Source organism: Eucalyptus grandis, chromosome 8 (genome assembly GCF_016545825.1).
Source record: "Eucalyptus grandis isolate ANBG69807.140 chromosome 8, ASM1654582v1, whole genome shotgun sequence".
NCBI classification, from domain to species: Eukaryota; Viridiplantae; Streptophyta; class Magnoliopsida; order Myrtales; family Myrtaceae; genus Eucalyptus; species Eucalyptus grandis.
Genome location: NC_052619.1, coordinates 40,547,979 through 40,562,564, shown reverse-complemented (window position 1 = coordinate 40,562,564; position 14,586 = coordinate 40,547,979). Strand labels below are relative to the sequence as shown.

Here is a 14,586-nt window from a genome sequence, read left to right as displayed (position 1 = left end):
GTCGTCAAGCGATTTACCTGGCAGGCAAGGGTGGTGGTGACTCTACCACGTCACCGGGGTTTGCCATTCGCGCGAAGCGGCGCACGAGGTTCCTTGGGTCACAAAAATAATAATAATAATAATAATGTGGCCATTAGTTATTTGAAGGAAAATTTTTCAAGAGAAGGGCTTTTGATTTTGAATGGTGATGCTTTATTTATGGAATGCACTGTTCATATATTTAACTTGATTGTAAGATATTGATTGAATAAGGTGCATGATTCTATTGTACGTATTCAAAACATAATTAGGTATGTGAGAAGTTCTCTAATAAGAGCTAAAACATTCCAATCTTGTATCAAGAGCGAGAAGATTGCACATAATGGTTAGGTCTGTCTTGATGTTGCCATTAGATGAAACTCCATTGACATAATGTAAGATGTCACCATAGAGTTATGAAATTTTTTGAAAGAATGGAAGTAGATAATTTATCTTTCTTAAGAAATATTAATAATGATTCTCCTCGATATGAAGATTGTGAAAATGCCATCATTCTTTCTAAAGTTCTGAAATAATTTTATGATATAATCAAAGGATATCGGGAGTTTATATATTACTTCAAATGATTACTTTGAGTGGATAGTTATGTTGTATAAATATTTGAATGATGCGGCAAATTCTCTGAACTCAAAGCTTCAAACTATAGGTATAAAAATGAAAGAGAAGTTTAACAAGTATAATGAGAACGTGGATAAAGTAAATGTGATGGTATTAATTGCGTTTACATTAAATTCTACAAAAAAGTTGAATTATGTGAAGTTTTGTTATGGACAAATTTATGATGATAAAACGTAAATTGATGAGATGCATGATGAAGTAAATGTTGCCATAGAGCGTTTGTATAAATTTGATGAGCAATTTTTTTGGTTCTTCTAGTAAACAAAAAAAAAAAAAAATTTAGTAGTTCAAGTGTGAGTATTAGTAGTAGTGGTTCCAATGCCAATAATGATGATAATGTGTATGACATCCAAACTTGTGAAAAGGCTTTCTCAATGCGAAGAAAAAAGTGTTTGATGAAAACAAATCTGAGCTTGGTTGGTATCTTGAAGCTGAAAGTGAAGATGTTCTTAATCTCGACCTTTTTATGTGGTGGAAGAATACTGGATCAAAATATAAAATATTATCTTTGATGGCTCAAGATGTTTTGCCTCTTCCTTTGACTATTGTTGTTTTAGAGTCAACTTTTAGTATGTTGAGATATATACTAGATAGCTTTCGAAGTTCTTTGACTTCTAGAGTGGAGGAAGGTTTGACTTAAGATTAGTTGAGAGTTGTACACGTGCTGATTAATATTGAAGAGTATATCAAGAATGCAGAAAAGTTTGAGTTGGATAAGTCGTATATATTTTTTTCTATCTTGTAATTCATTCGCATAACTATCTATTAAGTGAATACATGATTTAATCCATTTTTTGGTTTTTAGATTTGGATCGTCTTATCGAGGACATCATCATTGAAAAATATACTTCATTTTGTGGAAACTCCAATTTTGTAGTAAGTAAATAGACTTCATTAAACCTTAATTTTTGCATATGTCTCTAGAGCATGGTTTCTCGTTGATTTTTGTTTTTATTTTATGTATGAATTTCTGGTCTTTTTTAAAGATTTTGTACCATGTGGATTGACTCGCTTGATTTCACTTAGGAGGAGTTATGTTAGTTTTACTTTTTAAGAAAAAGATTTGTTAATTGTTTTAGATAAATAAAGAGTTTTCTGTAGTAGTTGTGGGAATGAAACTAATATTAGACTCATGTTTGTTGCTAACGTTTATGCAATGTTAGGAATTTTACCTTGTCTTATAATGTTTGTTTATGATAATTAGTAATTAGTCTTGTGGATCCTTGGTTTTCGTTTAGTTAAAAGATTCATATATTTATTTGATTACATGTACTTAATGTTTTAATATAAATTATAGACGATTATGTATTTATGTAAAATTTGAAGCCGTATAGATATTGAGTGGTTGCAAAACATGTTTCAGTGCAAAGAGAGTAGACTCTAAACTGGATTGGAAAAATATAATAGGTTCCAAAATAGATGTCAGTGCAAATATAGTAGGGTACATGGTCCTAAAAAGAGGAACTGATTATAACAGCGTATGGTACATGGTCCAAGTATAGAATATACCCATCTTGGATATGATTACCCCTACTTGTAATGGCACAATACTGATACCCAGTATTTTCTCATCTCCTCGCCCCATTCTTTCTTTAGCTGGCGATGTAAAAGAGAGCAGTTGAAGGCGTTTCATGAGAGACAGACAATCCAGTCAGCAACATCCAGGCTTAAATGGGCCGACTTAGCTTTTGGGCCTGAGTTAATTGGGCCTGCACGTCGCGGGCCCTCTTTCACGCACTCTTCCTCGTTCTCCCTCATTTTCTTTCTTTCTTTCTCCACCCACACGCTCTCTCTCTCTCTCCCTCCCTCTCTCCCTCCTCTTGCCGCTGCTCTCCAAAATCTTCCACCAAATCTCTTCTTCTTCAAAGACGCCGCAGCAGCAGCAGCAGCAGCCCCAGCAGCCCTCCTTTCACCTCCCTCTCTCGCCCTCCCCCAAGCCGCGTGCGGCGGGAACCGAAGCCCTAGCTCTCGCTCCTCTCCTCTCGCGAAATGAACTGTTCCAGTACGCCTCTCTCTCTCGCTCGCTCGCTCGCTCGCTCGCCGTGTCGAAGCATGTACCTCGTGTCGTGCCCCGCGTGCGCTTTGCTCCGGTTGGGTTTCGGTGCTTGCCTTCTCAGGGGTTGATCTGAGTTCTTGATGGGTTTTTGCCTCTTTTCTGTGCTTTTTTGCAGTATCCGGCGAGGTGCCGGAGGAGCCCGTCGTCTCGACCAAGTCCGGCCACGTCTTCGAGAGGCGCCTAATCGAGCGATACGTTTCGGTCTGGGTCCCGCCTCTCTAGGGTTTATGCTCTTCGTTTCGTTCTGTTTCGTTTGTTCCATCTTTTTGTTGTTGCGGAGAGACGTGTGGATGTGAAGGGGAGAGGGAAAGATGAGCATTTGGGTAGGGTATAGTTTATTCGAGCTGTGAGGCGACATAAGCCTGCGACCTAGCAATCAGTAGTAGCTTGCTTTTTCAGTTGTTGAATAAGTTCTTGGTGATGTGGAATTTCTGAGTGAATGGCCGTGCTTCTTGGCACTTCTTGATTGGTGAGGGTGCAGGGAAGAGAAGGAAATAACAAATCTTGGTTTTGTCGAACTTTCCCCCTTAGTCTTTTCTTCTGCTCTTTCCCTTGAATTGAAAAGAAAAACGGATGTAGGCAGAATTGAGCTAGGGGAACTGTAGAAGTGGTTTCTCTGATGGTTGTCTAGTTCCTTTGCATGTGCCATGGGAAACAGTGCACAGGTTAAGCTTTTAGAGTAAGGTATGATAGTAGTTCCAGTCAAAATTAATTGATTTATAAAATGTAAGATGAATGAGCTCTGCGTACTTGTATTAATATAAAGAAGGATTGTTCCTTTTTGTTCGGCGGATTTATCGTGTTACAATCCTTCATGAAAATGATAAGGACTCAGGCATCTTTTGACTATTTGACCTGTGTGAACGGTAATGTTTAGGGATTTATGCTTTGTTCTATATGATGTATATGGTCTTCACACCTAAAATTCTTACATGGATGTCTTCATGTGAGAATGATCAATTTTTCTTGTTCATTTGGGTAGGATTAAGTGCCCAGTTTCCGGGGAACCACTTACCATGGATGATGTCCCTCCCTGTGAAAATGGGAAAGGTATTCTTGGCATTATTAGTTTGAATCCTTTATAAAGCTCTAGCACTTTCGTGGAAGTTTTCCTGATTCCCATTGCTTTTAATGCAGATAGTCAAGCCCAGACCTTTGCAGGCTGCCAGCATACCTGGGTTGCTCAGCATTTTCCAAAATGTAGCATATTGCTATTTTGCTATATCTGACTTCTTTTTTTGGCATGCAGTGAATACTTAAAACTTCTTTTGACTAATGCTAGTGCATTTAACAGTCATCTGGTTTCTATCTAATAGGAATGGGACAGCTTGATGCTTTCCAACTTGCACTGGAACAACAACTGCACACAGCTAGGCAAGAGCTAAGTCATGCATTGTACCAGGTATTGGGCAATGCAGTATCATTTCCTTTATGCCTTATTTAGGATCCAATGTTAAGTTATAAGGTGTCTTCTCTGAAGTCAGCATTGCCATATTATTTGGTCTCTATCATAAAAGTATGTATCATGTCGAAACCAGCTATTTGACTTCTAGTGCCAGTCATGGATTATTTTGAGAGTAGATCCATGGATGTGCTGTTAAATCAAACATAACTAGTTTTCATCAATGGTGTTATCATGATAGAAATTATAGAAGTATCAGAAAGATGCTGAGTGCCTTACCACAATTGACTATTTTATCTCGTTTGACATTTTCTGTTTCATGTTTTCACCTGAGAAATGTTATGGTTTCTTCAAGAATGTTGTACTTTAAAAAGTTCATTCATTTACCAGAGGACACTCATTAAAATTGATTAACAATTAAGGGACTTAATTGACAATTTACTCATTCAATTACATTTTCAATCATCAAAATTTCTTATTGTTTCAGGGTGATGTCGTTCTCTTGGATAAATTGTAGTTTTAACCCTTCTCTCTACTTTATATTTTATATAGGTTAAAACCCATATGGAACTAATTTTATGGAATTATCCCTGCTTTTGTCACTTTTGCAGCATGATGCTGCTTGCCGTGTGCAAGACTTAAGAAGGAAAGGGATGAAGCCCGATCATTACTTGCACTGGCTGAAAGACAGATACCCATGACAGCATCTTCTGATATTGCAGTGAATGCTCCTGCCTTGAGCAATGGGAGAAAAGGTTCTTCCTTTTATGTCTTGCTTAGCTTTTGACATTTGATCGGTGATCAAGTAGTTACTTTCGCTTTCTTTCATGTCATAGCTTCTCTAGATGAAGAGCCAGGCTATGCCGGGAAGAAAATGCGACCTGGTATTTCTGCAAGCATCATTGCTGAGATAGCGGATTGTAACTTAGCACTTTCTCAACAGCGTAAGCGACAGGTACATTAGGATCTATTTTTTGGCCTTCTAATTTTACTTTTTATGCCATAATTTTGCCCTTTTGTCCTTTCGGTGGCAGCTTTTTATTTTCATTTTCACTTCTCAATCATGGCTAACAAGAATATGTTCTGAATCTATAACTGACCTTAAATGTTGTCAGATTCCCTCTACACTGGCACCTGTTGAGGATTTGGAGGTACACCCAACTTTCTAGTTATCCACTGCACAAAACTGGCAAACCAGGCATTACATCTCTTGATATTTGTCATTCCAAGGTATGATTCTAAATATTCCTCTTTCATCCAGAATGTATCAATGCTGATGTTGTAGCTTAAAATGCGTCCATTGTATGTGTGCTTCATGTGCTGATAATATAACGCATAGTTGTCAAACATATATTAGGATTTTGACCTTTCATCTTGTCTTCTTGTAGATTTAGTACCAAAGTTAGGCTAGTCATGTTGAGCATGTGATGGATGGACTGGTGAATAATGTGATTAGGGGTGAGTTTGGGAATGCCTTGTCGTTGAGAATTTGCATCGACAAAAGGGATCTTGACTTAAAGTGTATTTAGTGAAAGAAAATGCTTGGTCTTCAAGTGTAACACATCATAAGCAACTTTTAAAATGAAAGATAATAAAGGAGAGTGCAGATGCAGAAGCATGGACAGGCAACACATGCCAGGTTGGTTTGACTTGACATTGGGATTGCAATACCTATGCTAGATGCGGCTTGCCTAGGTTGCCTACAACCTTGTGATATGTCGTGCTTAGGGTTGACCTGATGAAAATCTTCTCACATGGGGTCACTAGCAATCCAGGCGAGGTGATGCTTGGGTTGCATGACCCATGCAGATTGCAAGACCAAGTGGTGGTGGCGACTACTGCCACCTCTCTCTCTCTCTCATCATCTGGTGGCTTTCAAAGTGATGTTGGCGATCATGCCAAAGTGGTGACATTGAGGCATCAGACAGCTAACTTTTCCTTCTTTGACAGCAAGCATGCTTGAGTTTTTAGCATAAAATTGAAAGTTATTGAGGGCAAGATAGGAGAATCAAACATACACTAATACTCATCTCTATTCCAAAAATGTTGAAAACCCAGTGACTTATTTATTTTATTTTATTTTTGGCCTGGGGGGGGGAGGTTTTGGTACCTGCCTTGGCCTTTAGACTTTGCTGAGGCAGCTTTAGGCTTATAGAATTACAAAAGAAGTATTTGCCAGTATTAGAACTTCGAGCCAAGGTACTTTAGAGACTCAGAGTTGCTTTTAAAGCTTTATCAACACCTTAGTTGCTTTAGTTGTTCAGTGCAACTCAAAGCTTATAAAAATGCTCGATTACTTATAGATAGGGTATACAAGTTGAAATGGTTCAGTCCAGGTTTCAATTTGAATTAATAGTGAGGTAATCCATTGGGTAGTGATTTTATAAATTAAAAGCAACCTAAATTGATGAAGCATCAAACTCAGATTGAACTAGAACCATGTTTTGTATTGTATGGCTTTTGATTTCAACCTTTTGGCTAGGAACAATGAATATGACATCTTGTTTTCTGGTTTGATAGATGAATGTGGAAAATGGAAAACAAAATAGATAAATGAAGCAGCCAATAACATAGAAACCAAAGATAGAGCATATAGGAAAAACTTTTGTTTCAAGCAATTTGTATCTTCAGATCATTTCAGATGTTGTTCATCTGTAAATTAATGGATAGAGACCTTACACTTAGTTTTGATGATTCTGGTTTATCTCTCTTCTTGGAAAATTTCTTCCAGGAGTCATCGAATTTGTTACAAGAATAGCTCCAATCATGGGTTCAAAGTATATAGTAAGATTTCATTGTAGTCTAGGGTTTCAAGTCCCTGGCAGATCTTCTCTCTAGTTTTTATTGTTGTTAATCTGATCAATCTGCTAAGAGCACAGAGTAAAGCTGAAGCTTTGGTATGAATGCGGCTTTGATATAGGTGTGAGAGACAGAAAGAGATATGCAGTGTAAATAATACTTGCTCACAAAATTGACCTTTGCTTTGAAAGATGAGAAACCACCACCATTAGGGTGGCTTATACTAAAATCCGAGCTGTCAATGGAAAAGTGAAAAGAAGTCATGTTGTTGTGTGCTGCAACAATAATTCTTTGGGTCTTAACAGGCTTTGGAAGTCTTGACATGTGAACAGAATCCAAAGATGTAAAACTGTTTGGTTCTGATAACCGAATTGGACACAACAGAAATTTTTTGATTTAGTTTGGTCTGTGTTTTTTCTGTACTGCGGCTTGTTAACTTAAAATTTTGAGGGGCTGAATCTGTTCTTTTCTTGTTTCTTTGAGATGCATTATTGGTCTAGTATTGCAGTAGTGCTCCTCAATGAATTCAAGTCTTTTCTGAATAACGAAGAGTTTTGGTGGAGTTGTTGAAATCAATTTGATATGTATCTGTAAGCCTAACTTGAAGGCTTTTTTTAGTTACAAGGGGAAAATCAGGTGTGATTTGGCAATTGTGTGACTTGAAAATGTGTCTGACTGGATGTAGTATGCTATAAAGGACCGCTGGGATGCGTCTCTTATGTTGGCAATGCTGAATATTCCTCTCATGATACTTCAGCAATTTAATCAATGCACATATCATCTTGCTAATGACGTTCTTCCATGAGTTATTTGCTTTCCATTAATTAAGCTTTTCTTCCTATGAACAGGATATCATTGCAACTGGTGGGATTGACACATCTGCTGTACTTTTTGATCGATCATCTGGACAGATCATGTCTACACTATCAGGGCACTCAAAGAAGGTTTTCCTCTTTCTTTTTTCTTTTTCTTTTTTTTTTTTTGGGGGGGTGTCGGGGAGGTGGTTCTTTCTTTTTTTTTTCCTGGTTGGGGGTGCGGGTATTTCTTCTTTTTCTTGTCATCAAATGACTCTTAGCTTGTTTGTGCATCTTATTCTAGGTTACTAGTGTGAATTTTGATGCCCAAGGTGATATGGTTTAACTGGTTCTGCAGATAAGGTAAGTTGCTTTCAGAACCATCCTTTCGGATTTTCCTTTCTTCATGCATGTAATATCCACCAAGCTAGGGTTATATGCTAAACTAAAGAGCAGTTAGTAATGGTGTATGAGGAAGGAGATGAAATAAATGAAGGTATACTTGACTTTTAGGGCTTGCGCTTGGGCATTAAGTTGGAGACATGCTACAGTAATTGTGACATTGCTGTTTGATCAGCAGTAATACAGGTAGACATATGGGCTATTAATGCCAAGTGTGCTAGAGGAGAAAACAGATGGTGATACAAAGCTGTTTTGGTCATTGTCTTGGATAGATTATATTATATTGATGCTTTAGGAAGCCAATACCTTATTTGCTCTTCTATTTGATTGTTTCATCAAAATACTGCTGCATCTTGCTTGTGAAGGACACATGCATTTTTATTTTCTTGTTTGGAGACATGTGGATTGAGCAGTGGCCTTTTTGGGTAATTGGAGGTTGAAAATGCAGAGCAAGGAAAAGGTGCAAAAGTATTTTTGTTTGGGTCTGGATGAATCTTTAAAATGAATGACTTGACGATATTCTTCCCTAAAATGCTGTGGCTATCGCAAAATGTTGGGTCAACTGTACGATACAATAATTAGGAGCCTGGTATAGATAACACTCATTATATGCCCATGAAAGATCCTATTGGCCGAGTCTTTGAATTGGCTTGATAGAAATGGTTTTTCCTTGTTTTCTGGATGATTTGAATTGATTGGGTGTTACGCATCCTGCTATTGGATTTATTGACCTACAGGCCAGAATGTATGTTTTCCCCCTCAAGGGTGTCAGGAGATGTTAAAAATGTCTGGCAGCTGGATTCTTTGGAACTCTTTTGTTGCAGAATCTATTTCTTTTTGTCCCTAGTACAACATGAACTTTTAGTGGGGTGTACAATTCATCTGACGTGCTAACCTACTGAGCATGTGAATCTTCTTTATGTAGAACTCTAGTCCCCCTTATATGACAAGGAAGGGAAAAAGAGAAGAAAATAAATAATTCTGGTGAATATTTCCATTTTGCATGTGGTCAGCTCTGTATATGCTGTTCTCTTCATTCTAACCATAATGATTGCAATAGTTTGTTGAAGTAGTTACTACTGTAATTTTGTCGTACTTTCTCTAGATGATTATGTGTTTGATCTGCAGACTGTGCGGATTTGGCAAGGTTCTGAAGATGGGAGCTATAACTGTCGGCATATATTGAAAGATCATACTGCTGAGGTACTCTTGGTGACCTTTTTTTCTTAATTAAATATCTTCCTTTCAATTATGAAAAAGGAAAAGTACATTCCATGTCATATCTGTCTTGGCAATAGTCATAAACATGCCTTCTCAACGGTTTATGCTGTATTCTTAGCTAAAACATGCTTCCTTGGTATAAACTTTATGTCTCTTGTTTGTATGAAATCCTTTTTGGCTGTTTTTGCTTCATTTGGTATAGTCAACTATCTCAATGAGTTTTTACTGTTATCTGAAGCTTGGTTGTCATTCTCCTATTAGTATTGTTCAGTTATGTACTGAGTCAAAATAGCTTTAAATACAGTCATGAGGCTTAAAAACACAGGCAGTCTAGAGAAGCAACAGAATCTAGTCTTTTATTGGGAACTAAAGACATGATTTTGATGTGTAGTGATGGTAATTTCTTCATCATTTATGTGCAGTTTAACTGTGCAGCTTATTGTCTGCCAGCTTGCCTAAGAACATGGTGATTTATCTTGTGCATGGTCTGATATGGTGTTTTGATTTAAGTGGATGTCTTCTGGGAATATTTGTTAGGTTGATTAAGAATACCTGCAATATTAACTCTTTGTGCGACCACATGTTTCTGCCTCAATTATTAGGATGATGGTGTGAACACTGTTGAGCTGTATTGTAACCTTGGCTTAGATTCTTTGCTGCAGTCATCTGAGGATTAGATGTTCAACTGAATAGCTTGTTACACCCAGTAGATTTGATTTTAAACTGTGTTATCTAAGGTTTGTCATTTCCAGTGAGTAATTAGGTTTTTAGTTGGGTATATTTTTAATATGTGCTGTTTTAATGCCATAATAAACCTAGCAGATAATGAAGGATCACCTAAGACAGTTTCAATTTTGTGTTTCACATTATAGTGCTATAGAGTCGGAGGAATCTAGTAGAACTTAATCTAGGGTGATGGCTTGATGGGACTGGGGCAATCTTATTCTTGTACCTTTTTTGGTGAAGAAGCCACCGACACATCTTACTTTCTAAATGTGTTTATTGGATGGGTTTCATCATTCTTTTCAGGAAAATAGATCATTAAAATAAGGTTTAAACTATGAATTTCTTGATCTTGGAAGTAAATTTGGTACTGGTGGGTGTGCTGCGAGCTCGGAGTTCTCGAGGGAAATTTTTGAATTGTTCTAAGCCTAATTATGACTGTTATTTTCAAGTGGTAGAATGATTTTATTCCTGAGGTGGTTGTGCATTTGAATAAAAGACTTACAAAAAAAACGAATGGCATAATAATGAGTGGATTTGAGAGTCTTTGAATGGTTCTCCTGCCACAATTTTTGGGGCATAATGAAGCCGTCTTCTGTCCATTTGTAAGTTTGGTATTGATTTCAGTATACTACATCCATCTGTTAAAATGAGAGGATTTGGGAGTCTTTGAATGGTTTTCTTGCCACAAATTTTGGGGCATAATGAAGCCGTCTTCTGTCCATTCGTAAGCTTGGTATTGATTTCCATTATACTGCATCCATCGTTTGCGTGCGCGTGTGTGCATGCGTATTTGTTTCCTGGAAAAGAGCTGGACAGTTCAGCAGCTTGGAAGTTTAGAGGAAAATAGGTAAAAAGGTTTCTAAGAAATAAAATCAATGAATAAGAACATTAGCTTAATTCTATGAGGTGGATTGACAATGTACTACATAGAAGTGAAATCAATTAATAAGAACATTAGCTTAATTCTATGAGGTGGATTGGCAAATTACTGCATAGAAGTGCTTTTCTCATCTGCTGAGTGAAATGTATTAGGTCTTACTATTTGAATTGATCAACTTCATATATTTAATTTCTGCCATAATGAGGTCATGGGCAGACACCACTGTCAAGTGCTACAATGCTTGAGTGCCTTGGGGTGTCTCAAAATGTATGAGGTAGGGATTCTTTGGAGGCTGGTACATGCCTCACCGCCTGAATTGCGTTTCTCCTGCTCACAGTTTACCTATAAAAAATAACCCTGTAGTATGTTTCACAATAGGTATGTCCTCAGAGCTTTATCCCAGGAAAAGCACTCGCAGTATGTTATGCCCGTTGGAAGACTCTTGAAGGGCCTGTGAAGGGCTTAGGAAAGAAAAATTCCTGGTCTTTTTGGCTACTTTTATGATCTAGTTTAACCAACACCTGTTCTCCTTATTCTAATGACTGAAGAACGGGACAATCAAACTTTCATGACCTATTCTAAGGACAAGGCAATATATGATCCTGACAATAGTGAAAAACTGAAGTGATGAGGTGTTTGGGTTGTCTATAGTTGACATTAGGTATTGGTTTGGGTTAGTAATGGATCTTCTTTCTTCATGCTAGGTTAATAAAGGGTAAAAAAAAAGAAATGAATAGTCAGAACTATTCATTTGTAAGTACTTTATGACCTGATATGATATGGTGCTTCTGTACATATGTGGTGTTCGTACTTCTTATAAGTGTTTGGCCTGATTGTTTAAACTCAAAGGATAGTTTAAAATTTGTAAACTATTCTGAACCAAGATTTTCAGTGGTTCAAGTTATGTTCTTGTTTTGGTTTTGCTCAAAACTTTGAGCTTTGATGAGATAGTCCATTCCTTCATGAAGCATTGCAAAGCCAAGGAACGTTGTCCTTACGCACATAATTGAACCTTTCTCCCTTAAATGAATAAACCAAACCCAGAGGAGATATATTATTACAAGCCTGCCCTCTTGCATTGTGATACCAAGCACCTCATTGGCTGCTAATGAAGTGGCCTTCAAAAGTAATTGATAATGCTCTCCTACATAGGAAAACAACTACTCATCAGATAATCTACTTCGCATTATTCTTTCAATGGGATTGGTACTTCTTTGGATTGGGACAATATCTTCTCAGCTTGGAATGAATTATGCTAACTTCTTGACAACTGCAATTTTTTGTGATTCAGTAAAAAATGTGCCATGCCTTCTGAATTAGAGCTCTGTTACAAGACTCATAATTGGACTGCAAATCTGTACTGGATAATGAATATCCATGTTTCTGTAAATGTCATATGTGTTCTTTGGATGATAATTCTTGTGAAGACTGTAATAACTAAATTAAGCGATGATGCATTTTGAGCAACTTTGTTTTATGCATATGTGTCTTTTATTAATATGAACATAAGTTGAACTGCAAACTATGTTTTACTCTTTTTCTGCAATGATCGTGTGATCTTCTTCCTGCCCTTTTCCAACATCCTCTTCCTTCAAACTTCTGATTCTGGTGGTGAAAATCGTGTATCAGCATCAGAATGGTTGTAGGTCTGATGCTGTGCGTATGATGCTTGATTTACTATAATGTTGGTTTGCTTTTCAAATTGGCTTATCTTAATGTTGCTTCATTTGAGCTAATATTAAAGAAGTAATTCTTGATTGGAGAAGCGGCTTTTTTATTTTCTGATATCCTCTGGGGATGGAACTATCTAATTATGTTGCTGGCATCATGTAGTTAATAGCGATCAACTTAAAATTTGCAAGATTTGACTGTGGATGCTAGTGGGATGCTGATATGGTGTCTGATGATAGTCATAATTACTGAGAAAATCCTGGGATATCATAGCAACTATCAAAAGAAAACTTTCTGGAATAAGAATTTTTTTACCTAAGGGTGCGCAACTTTGTCCTAAACAATTTTGCTTGAAAAATTCATTGGCAGATTATTATGGCATATCCCCTATTTGTGATTGATGTGTGATGTAATTATTCATCTTTTCAGGTGCAAGCAATCACCGTTCATGCTACAAATAACTACTTTGCAACAGCATCTCTCGATAATACATGGTGCTTTTATGAGTTTTCAACTGGTTTATGTCTTACTCAGGTCTCAAACTCTCTCTCTCTCTCTCTGTGAGGGTGCACGCGTGGAATTTACACATACATTGATGCAAAACTTGTATCAGTTGTATTATGTGTGTAATGGATGTTCAGGCAAAAAACAATTATATATGATGATTGATCAGAAAAAAGTGCAGGCTCCTACAAAAACTGCATTAGCTTTGCACTTACAGTGCTTTTGCAACTCATATATACATATTAACACATATGTTATAGTTAAGCAAAAGCTGATGACGTATGGTGACTAAGTTTATGATGCATTTACTTTGAAAGAATGTTCCTTGTTTAAATACTCTAAGAACAACTTTCCTCGACTTTTGAAATTCATTATCTGAGTAAATATGATATTCTGAGAACATCACTAAAGCATTAACACAGTTGTATGGTTGCTGCAGTTTTTTTGAGGTCATAATGCTGAGGTGCTTTTGATTATGAATGGTTGAGGTTGTCTACTCTCATTCGTCAAAAGATATTCTAAGATCATTCTTCCTTGCTTTTTCTCCATCATTCTGCAGGTTGAAGGCGCTTCAGGATCTGAGGGTTATACATCTGCAGCTTTCCCGATGGTCTTATCCTGGGTACTGGCACCTCGAATGCCGATGTTAAAATATGGGATGTAAAAACACAGGTACTATATTCACAATCTTTCTGAGATTGAAAGGGAATGTTATTGCTTTGGCTGGGTCCACAATTGTTTCCCCGTTTGAATGTGCATTTTCACCACAGTTGTTTCTTAGTCTTTTGCTTCCATGTAGTATAGAATATGATACATCAATCTTGCATCCACCTGACGATTTGCATGTGCAGTATTCCTTCTATTTTCAGCTTTTTGTTTGTCATGCTTAGTTTAGTGACTATATGCCAATTTGGCATGCTGTTAGAAAAAAAGAAAGTTGTAAGTGGCAGAACTCCATATGTCATGATTTGACAGGCATCCTCATTTTCTATTCACTGGAATGTCCCAGTTAATTTATTTGATCATGATATAGCTCAACAATCTTGCTAAATCATTTTGAGATAAGTCAGTCACTTCCACAATTCTGCCAGCTGTCATTTTATTCTTGCACATTTTTGGTTCCTCTTCCTGTCCATTTTAGGTTGGCAACATGCTGTTGTAACTGTTTCTCATTTTGAAACAGGCGAATGTTACGACATTTTCTGGCCATACTGGGGCAATTACTGCCATATCTTTCTCTGAGAATGGATACTTCCTTGCGGTACATGTTCCTCTGACCTTTCTTCTATTATCAATATAGATTTAGACATGCCATCTGACTTAGATATTTATTTCATAGACTGCAGCTCAGGATGGGGTTAAGCTGTGGGATCTGCGGAAGTTGAAGAACTTTCGCACGTTTTCGGCATATGACAAAGACACCGGGACAAATTCTGGTATGACATCCTCTTAGACCTTGTTGTAGCGAGAGAGT

The 14,586-nt window shown here is 37.2% G+C and overlaps 1 pseudogene; it reads left to right on the top strand.

The window, feature by feature from the left end:
* Positions 1–3,533: 3,533 nt before the first annotated feature.
* Positions 3,534–14,565, top strand: LOC120287223 (annotated as a pseudogene).
* The last annotated feature ends 21 nt before the right edge of the window (positions 14,566–14,586 follow it).